Here is a 9183-nt window from a genome sequence, read left to right on the forward strand (position 1 = left end):
ATGAAGAGTAGCTAACATTTATTGAGTACTTACTGAATGCTGGGCTTAATGTTTGGTACTCGTAATGCAATTCTCACTTAATTCTCCCCAGGGTCTTACACAGGCCTTGTCATCCTTATTGTCTAGCTGAGGAAACGAAACTTAAGTGGCTTGCCCAAAATTAGGAAATGGTAAATGAATGTGATGGAAAATAGGTCTGTGCAATGTACGTAACAAAAGATTGGGTGTCCACAAAGAGTTAATACAAACCGAGAAAACCGTCAACTAGTAGAAAATAGGCAAAAGATTCACAGAAAAAGAAATTAATCACCAATAAGCATTCAGTAGAAAATGTTCGGCCTCATATGTAAATCAGTGCGTTAAATGGAAAAAAAAAGTGGTGAAATAGTATATTGTCTATTTGTGTTCAGAATAGTTTTTTTGCATAAATATATGTATGTAAGTATATAGAAATGAAACCACATTAAACTGTCCCCAGTAATTACTTCTGGGAAAGGGAGTGGGAGGAATGATGGTGAAATAGGACTTTCATGCTTGACTCCTATAAAGTATGAATCTCTTAATACAAATGTATTTGTGTATCTTTAAAAAATCAAAACTTTTTAAAAAGAAAATAACAGGTCCCTTGAGAGGTGGAAAAGAGATGACAGTGTTACTCATGCCAGACTGTAATGGAACATCTTTTGCTTTAGGATTGCCTTAGAAGGAGCTCTGGACCAACTTGGGACCACCCGGTGGGCTTTCTTGCCGCCCTGGATTTCTAGGCGCTGTGGTCAGATGGCCATCCCGGTGCCAGACAGGACGTGGGGCGGTGGGCTTGCAGCAGCTGGTACCACCTGTTCAGTTCAGCCCTTCATTCATCCTGCAGCATTTGAGAGCCACTCTGTGTACCAGACCAGGCTGTGGAGACGTGCTCAGTCAAGGGGAGAGGAACCTGTGTTGTAATAGAGCTGGAAGCCATGTGTGGGAGCAAAGAGGAGGGAGCAGTTCTGACCGGGCAGTTGGAAAAAGCTGGATGGAGGAGGTGGGGGGTGTCTGGGCTGAGAGATGATGGGTTTATGGTGAGTGAAGATGAGTGAGGAGGGCCTTCCAAGTTGAAGGAACAGTATTGGCAAAACCACGGAGGTGACAAAGGCCGAGGTGAGTGGTTCAAGCAATGGATCAGAGCCTCAGATGGCTGGGAGGGTGCCTGGAAGAACATGTGAATCGGGGACAAAGTTAAAAATAGTTGCGAAAAATTCTGAACGCCACGCTGAAGGTTTACCCTGTGGCTGCAAGAAGGTGTCGAGTGGTGTAGTGACCCATCCTGTGTTTAAAGACAATTATAGCCCTTTTGGAAGGAACCAGTAGCCTCCTTTTCATGTCATCCAAGTCACTTGGCTGGTTGAGAAATGCTGTCCAAGGTATTTGATCTTTTGCCTTTTGATCCTGTAATGGAAGGAGCTTAAACTTTTTGTTTGATCTGGGAGGTGAGGGTATAGTGAGGGTATAGGAAGCTCAGAATTCACTTCATATATATAAATGTATGTCACTTCTGGCATTAGAATCGTTAAATTCTACAACAAGAGTACTTACAAATTTATTCAGGCTTCTGTCTTAATGAATGCTTAAACTGTCCAAAGGAATATTCTTTTAGAAGACTTCATTTCAGTAGTGTTTGAGACTCTATTAAAATGTACAGCAAACCATGATGAAAATAAATTATAATAACCACTATACCTTAGAGAGCGGTTGTGAGGATTAAATGAAATAATTGTGCAGTGCCTCACCCAGCTCCACAAATGGTCTCAATTATTGTTATTAATAGACTGAGAATTCCTTGAGGACAGGGACCTGTCTCACTCATCTGAATCTCTTCAGACTATATCATGTCTCTCATTCTTACCTGATGAAGGACCCAGTAGCCAGAGTTTGGGCTGTCTGTAGCCAGCTCTGGCTCTTGAGTTGGTTTGGAAAACCAAAAAGTAATCAGTATGTGTCAAGAATACTATGACCATAGAAACAACAGAAGAGAGCATCCCAGCCATAGAGAACAAAAGCTGACTAACGGATGCATTTACACCGGGCTGAGGGGCTAACAATAGATTTTACTGGTGACTTCTTAACCACAGGTAAGGACGTTGTTGTGTTCATGGCTGTGTCCTCAGTGCCTGGAATGGTGCCTGGCGCATGATGGGTGCTCTTTGAAAAGTGGAATTTTAAAATTGCTACATATTGAATTCCTAGTCTGTGCCAGGCACAGTGCAACTTGTTTTACTGCTAATTCTTACAGTTGCTCTGAAGAGGAGATGGTGTAATTTCCATGTTGCAGATGAAAACAAACTCAGATAGGTGTTTGGGTTTTATCCTATGGGCAAGTCGTTTCACTAGTAAATGGCAAAGTCAGGATTTGGACTCAGAGACCCTGAATCACACTTCTTTATGCACTGGAAGCATTTTTTTCTCTCTTACGTGTTTTCATTAGGTATCTTCCAGAACATAAATGAAACACTTCCTGCTGAAATTCATTTAATCGTCACGACCAGGTTGCCAGCCCAGAGACACTGACTTGGATAATTGGAATGTTATGCTGTTTGCCCCTGCACTGAAACAACCCAGACTACTGTACTTACTATTTTTTGAAAATACCAGCTTTAATGAGATACCATTCAATTCGGTCGTTTAAAGTGTTCTATTCGGTGGTTTTTAGTTTATTGACAGTTGTGCATCCAGCATCACTAATTCCAGACCATTTTCATCACCTAAAAATGGAACCCTCCACCCATTAGCTGTCACCCTCCTATTCTCCCAGCCCTAAGAAACCACTAATCTACTTTCTATCTATAGGTTTGACGATTCTGGACGTTTTATGTAAATGGAATCACATGATATGTGGTCCTTTGTGACTGGCTTTTTTCACTTAGGATGTTATCAAGGTTCATCTATGTGGTAGCATGTTTCAGTACCTCATTCTTTTTTACTGCTACATAATATTGCATTGTATGGATACACATTTTTATCCATTCATCAGTTGGTGGATATTTGGGTTGTTTCCATTTTTTTAGCTATTATGAATAGTGTTGCTGTGAACATTCACGTACAAGTTTTTGAATGGACCTTTGTCTCATTTCTCTTGGGTATATACCTGGGAGTGGAATTGCTGGGTCATACAGTAACTATGTTTAACCTTTTGAGAAACTACCAGACTGTTTCCAAAGTGGCTGAAGCATCTTACATTCCTACCAGCTGTCTGCACATCCTCACCAGCACTTGTCATCATCTGACTTCTTAATTATACCCATCCCATGGGTGTGGAGTGGTATCTCATGGTCTTGATTTGCATTTTATGTGTTTTTATGCTAATATCTCTTTTCATAAGCTTTCCTATCCATATCTTCCCAACCCAGGCTGTGGCTGTCACATTTCATTATTGCCACTGTGCTTGCCTTACCTAAAAGCCTTTCATTTCCCCACTAAAAACTGCTTTTCATCTACTGTGGGCTGGGATTCCGTATAACCCAACTCATCAGAATTATATCCAAAGTAAGGTTAACTGGATTCTGAATGAGTCCCCACCAGTAAGTAAGATGTGTGCTTGGACTTTGTGACTGCTGATCTAGCAGCTTTGAGACTATTTCTGCTTAAAACCAAGATTTTATTTTAAAAAAAAGAGAGTGAGGAAGGAGAGAGAGAGGGAAGGAAGGGAGGAAGGAAGAAAGGAAGCCTGGCCTCCCACTAGTCATGTGACCTTGGACTCAGCCCAAGTCCTCACGCAGGTGTCCCCCGCTCCTCCCGTCCTGCCTTGTACTGCTTCACTTCTCTGCTCCTTTGCATGTGCTCTTCCCTCTTCTTGCAGTGACACCCCCCCACCCTATTTATCTGCCTGACAAGCTTTTACTCTTTTTTTTTTGGCTGTATTGGGTCTTCGTTGCTGCGCGCAGGCTTTCTCTACTTGCGGCGAGTGAGAGCTACTCTTCGTTGCGGTGTGCGGGCTTCTCATCGCGGTGACTTCTCTTGTTGCAGAGCACGGGCTCTAGATGCACGGGCTTTAGTAATTGTAAAACGCGGGCTCAGTAGTTGTGGCTCGCGGGCTCTAGAGTGCAGGCTCAGTAGTTGTGGCACACGGGCTTAGTTGTTCTGCGGCATGTGGGATCTTCCCGGGCCAGGGCTCGAACCTGTGTCCCCTGCATTGGCAGGCAGATTCTTAACCACTGTGCCACCAGGGAAGCACTCTTACTCTTTTATTTTACTCTTTATTAAGGAATTTTTCAAACATAGGCCATAAATGAATAGGGTAATAAACCCCAATCAACAGTTACCAACTTGTGGTCAATCTTGCCCTCCTCTCCCCTCAAACTGGATCCATTTGGAACAAATGCCAGGTAACATACATTATTTGTCCTTTTTGGGGTTTTTTTCTGGTCAAATTTTTTTTTTATTAAGGTGAAATTCACATAACATAAAATTAACCATTTTAGGGCTTCCCTGGTGGCGCAGTGGTTGGGAGTCTGCCTGCTAGTGCAGGGGACGCGGGTTTGAGCCCTGGTCTGGGAGGATCCCATGTGCCGCGGAGCGGCTGGGCCCGTGGGCCACAGCTGCTGGGCCTGCGCGTCTGGAGCCTGTGCTCCGCAACGGGAGAGGCTGAGGCGGTGGGAGGCCCGCGCGCCGCGGTGGGGAGTGGCCCCCGCTTGCCGCAACTGAAGAGGGCCCTCGCACGGAAACGAGGACCCAACACAGCCAAAAATAAATTAATTAATTAGTTAATTAAAAAAACAAACATTTCTTAAAAAAAAAAAATTAACCATTTTAAAGTGAACAACTCAGTGGCATTTGGTAGATTTACAATATTGTACAACCACTGCCTCTATCTAGTTTGTAAACAGCTTCATCATCCCAAAAGGAAACCCCATACCTGATAAGCGGGCGCTCCGCATTTCCCCCTTCCACACACGCCAACCACCATTCTGGGCTCTGTCTATGAATTTGCCTATTCTGGATGTTTCATATAAATGGAATCATCCAAAATGTGACCTTTTGTCTGGCTTCTTTCACTCAGCATAATGTTTTCAATGTTCATCCATGTTGTAGCATGGATCATTACTTCATTCCTTTCCATAGCTGAATAATATCCTTCTGTAGGGGCAGACCACAAAAGAAGGGTTTTGTTTATCCTTTCTCAGTTGATGGCCATTTGGGTTGTTTCCACCTTTTGGGTACTATGAATAATTCTGCTGTGAACATAGTGTACATGTACTTGTCCGAGTACCTGTTTTCATTTCTTTTGAGGTGTACACCTACGAGTGAACTTGCTGGGTCGCGTGGTCATTCTGTGTGTAACCTTTTGAGGACGTAGGCAGCCTCTCCCCTGTGAAGCCTGCCCTGACTTCCCCACATACATTCAGGTGACCCCGGCTTTGCCACCCTCTCTGTTACAGCACCTACCTCACTGTGACTTCTTTGGTTTATGTGTGGTTTTGCCACACTACATCGCTTCCCGTGGTAACTGAGCTCTTTTTCACGAAACACCCTCCCCCATTCCCGCTCCCCATCATTCAGGTGAACTAATCCCATGATCCTGGCTCAAGAGCTGGACAAGTAATTCAAGTCAGGCCAGTCACAGTTGGTCCTGAGGCTCTTGCTGGCTGAGTTGGGAAAGAGGGACTCTTCTCCTTCAGTTTGCTACCTACAAGGACCCTTTGTCCCCAGAGCTGCCAGGAGCACAGCCTACCCAAGTGTGAGGTCAAGAGGGAGGGAGGCAAAGCCAAGACATGGACAAGAGAAACAGGTTCTTGATGAACCAGTTTGACTCCTGGATGCAGCCATGCTTGAAGCCAGATTCATCTCTTGAACCTCCCAGTGTCGTGAGCCAGTAAATTTCCTTTATTGCTAAGGTAGTTTGAATTGGGTTTTGTCACTTGCAGCCAGGAGACACACATGATGGTGGACTCATAAGGGGCTGTCTGACAATACCCTCCCTTCCAGGACCACACCTCCCCACACTTCAGCCGAGCTGTCTGTATGGGAGGGACCGTATTCTCACAGCCTGGTACTGTCGAGTTTGGAACCAGAAGGAGGGTCAGTCCTAGTTCTTGGGTCATAGGAGCAGGTAAGTGTGAAGTTCGTGAGAGCTGTTGGCAGGGAGAGACCCCAGGCAGGCAAAGAGAGGTGAGGCAGGGCACACCCCGGCACCCCGGGCCCTGGCCCAGCTGCCAGTGCTGGCCCTACAGACCTCGCCATGGTTCGGTCGTGTAAGACATGCCCTTGTGCCTCTAACTAGTCACCCTTTGGGGGCCCAATCTAATTCAGGCCATATTTCTGTAATATGCCTAGTCACATGTCTCCCACAAGCTCCTTAAGCCACAAACCGCTTCTTACTCACTTCTGCATCATTCATACCTGTGAGGAGCTCTGCCAGGGCTCCTGCCTGCATGGACACACCGCTGACCCTATGTCAAGTGCTTGTGCATCCCAGGAGCCATGCTTAGTTGTTGTATGGGTGTCTTATTTGATCCTACTGGATGCTAGTAGGTGGAACTGTGTGAAATTTCCAACAGTCAACTGTTTTTTGAGCTATAAAAACAGCCATTTCACATGGCCCAGTGTCATACGAATGGTATTTTGCTGATGAGACCGAGGTTGGTGTCTTGCCCGAGGGAAGCCGGGTAGAAAACGGCGGAGCTGACAGCAAGGGGAGGCCTTGACTTTCAGTGGCGTGGGTGAGTGAGAGAGGGGAGACAGGGAGCGGAGGTCTCGTAACAGAGCCTCCGCCCTGCCCGTCTGCCCTCAGCTCCCTGGGCAGTGAGAGACGAGGCTGAGGGCCCGCAGGTGCTGCAGGCCCGCCCCGCGGCTCCTGGGAGCCCAGCCCATGGACAGAACGGCAGGGCTCACTCAGCGCCCGGTTCATCCTGCAAAGGCCCTCTGGTCAGGCAGGAAGGGCAGCACGCCTCTGGGGAAGGTCTCTGCCCAAGTCAGCCGCCCGTGACCTCAGGCAAATCCTTCCACCTGTCCCCGCCTCCTTAACTCCACTGAGGAACAGAGGTAACAAGGGCACCAGTCTCAGGAGGTTGTTAGGAGGGTGTCGTGAGTTAACTGTTGTCAGGTACCCAGAGCAGCCCCTGACAGGCAGTAAATGCTCAGTGAAAGTCAACCAGCCTTGCTGTTATCAGAAGCCAGGCTCCCTTGTACACCCTTCGCCACACCTGACACAATGCTGCCATTCCCATGTTTACTGTCACTGCCATACCTTCACACATGCTGTTCTCACTGCCCTGCCCTCCCTCTGTCTGCTTAGGGAATTTCTCTTCTTCCTTCAAAGAGCTCCCCCTTCTCAGAAGTCTTCCTTGACCAGCCCTTCTCCCCACATCCCCCAAACAGATCAGAAAGCCATCTTCGCTCCCTTCTCTGTGTCTCTGGTCCAGTGCCAGCTGAGTTGGGCTCTATGACAGCTACACAGTGAGTGGTGGTTGAGCGTTTACATGACTGTCAGCCCCGCTGGACTCTGAGGGGAGCTGGGGAGGGGCCAGTTTCTCTCCTGGGGGACCTCAGACTCTCAATGGTTTCAAGTGTGAAACAGTCAGTGATTGAGATAGAAATCTCCCAGCTACGGGACAAGTACACAGAGGAACTTGAGTCTGGAGGGAGGCCGGTGTGTGGTGGGTTCTCACACTTCAGACCCAGCTCCCTGGATCCACCCATTGGAGAACTGCAAACTGTTTAGCTAGTGGCTCCCCCGAAAGAACTTGGAAACACTGTGCCCTCTCACACATTCTACAGTTGACATCTACAATATTAAGGCTTAAATGGGGAGGACTTCCCTGGTGGCACAGTGGTTAAGAATCCACCTGCCAATGCAGGGGACACGGGTTCGAGCCCTGGTCCGGGAAGATGCCACATGCTGCGGAGCAACTAAGCCCCTGCACCACAATTACGGAGCCCACGTGCTGCAACTACTGAAGCCCACACGCCTAGAGCCTGTGCTCCTCAACAAGAGAAGCCACAACGAAGAGTAGCCCCTGCTCGCCGCAACTAGAGAAAGCCCGCATGCAACAATGAAGACCCAACACACCCAAAAATAAATAAATAAGTAAATTTATTGAAATTTTTAAAAGCTTAAATGGGTGCAAAGGATGTACTTTCCAGGGTATTTTAAATATTGACGCTGTAAGGTTGAACTGTTTTGTCACTCTGTAACGCATCCAGTGACGCTAAAGAGCATAGTGATTGCGTCCCCATCATCACCTATGTAAACAGCATGCAAGCAAGCTCTTCTTTATTAATGAGGTTTCACCTCACTTTTTTATCTCTGAAAATTGTATTCAGTTCCTCTCCCCACAAAGTTTTAGCCTAATGTACTATATTCTTATGCCTGAAAGTCTCTTATTGATCACACCATCTTCTCTGTACCAAAAACTATGGATGTAAACTGGTTTTAAAATTTTTAAATTTTCTGTGATCATAAGTCACTAAGTGTTTTTTTTTTTTTTTTTCCAAACATCTTTATTGAAGTATAATTGCCTTACAATAGTGTGTTAGCATCTGCTTTATAACAAAGTGAATCTGTTATACATATACAATATGTTCCCATTTCTCTTCCCTCCTGCATCTCCCTCCCTCCCACCCTCCCCATCCCACCCCTCTAGGTGGTCACAAAGCACCGAGCTGATCTCCCTGTGCTATGCGGCTGCTTCCCACTAGCTATCTATTTTACATTTGGTAGTGTATATATGTCCATGACACTCTCTTACCCTGTCACATCTCACCCCACCCCCTCCCCATATCCTCAAGTCCATTCTCTAGTAGGTCTGTGTCTTTATTCCCGTCTTGCCACTAGGTTCTTCATGGCCTTTTTTTTTTTTTTTTTTTTTTCCCTTAGATTCCATATATATGTGTTAGCATACTGTATTTGTTTTTCTCTTTCTGACTTACTTCACTCTGTATGACAGACTCTAACTCCATCCACCTCATTACAAATACCTCCATTTCATTTCTTTTTATGGCTGAGTAATATTCCATTGTATATATGTGCCACATCTTCTTTATCCATTCATCTGTCGATGGACATTTAGGTTGCTTCCATGTCCTGGCTATTGTAAATAGAGCTGCAATGAACATTTTGGTACATGACTCTTTTTGACCTATGGTTTTCTCAGGGTATATGCCCAGTAGTGGGATTGCTGGGTCGTATGGTAGTTCTATTTGTAGTTT

This window comes from Balaenoptera acutorostrata, chromosome 10, assembly GCF_949987535.1.
Source record: "Balaenoptera acutorostrata chromosome 10, mBalAcu1.1, whole genome shotgun sequence".
Classification (NCBI taxonomy): Eukaryota; Metazoa; Chordata; class Mammalia; order Artiodactyla; family Balaenopteridae; genus Balaenoptera; species Balaenoptera acutorostrata.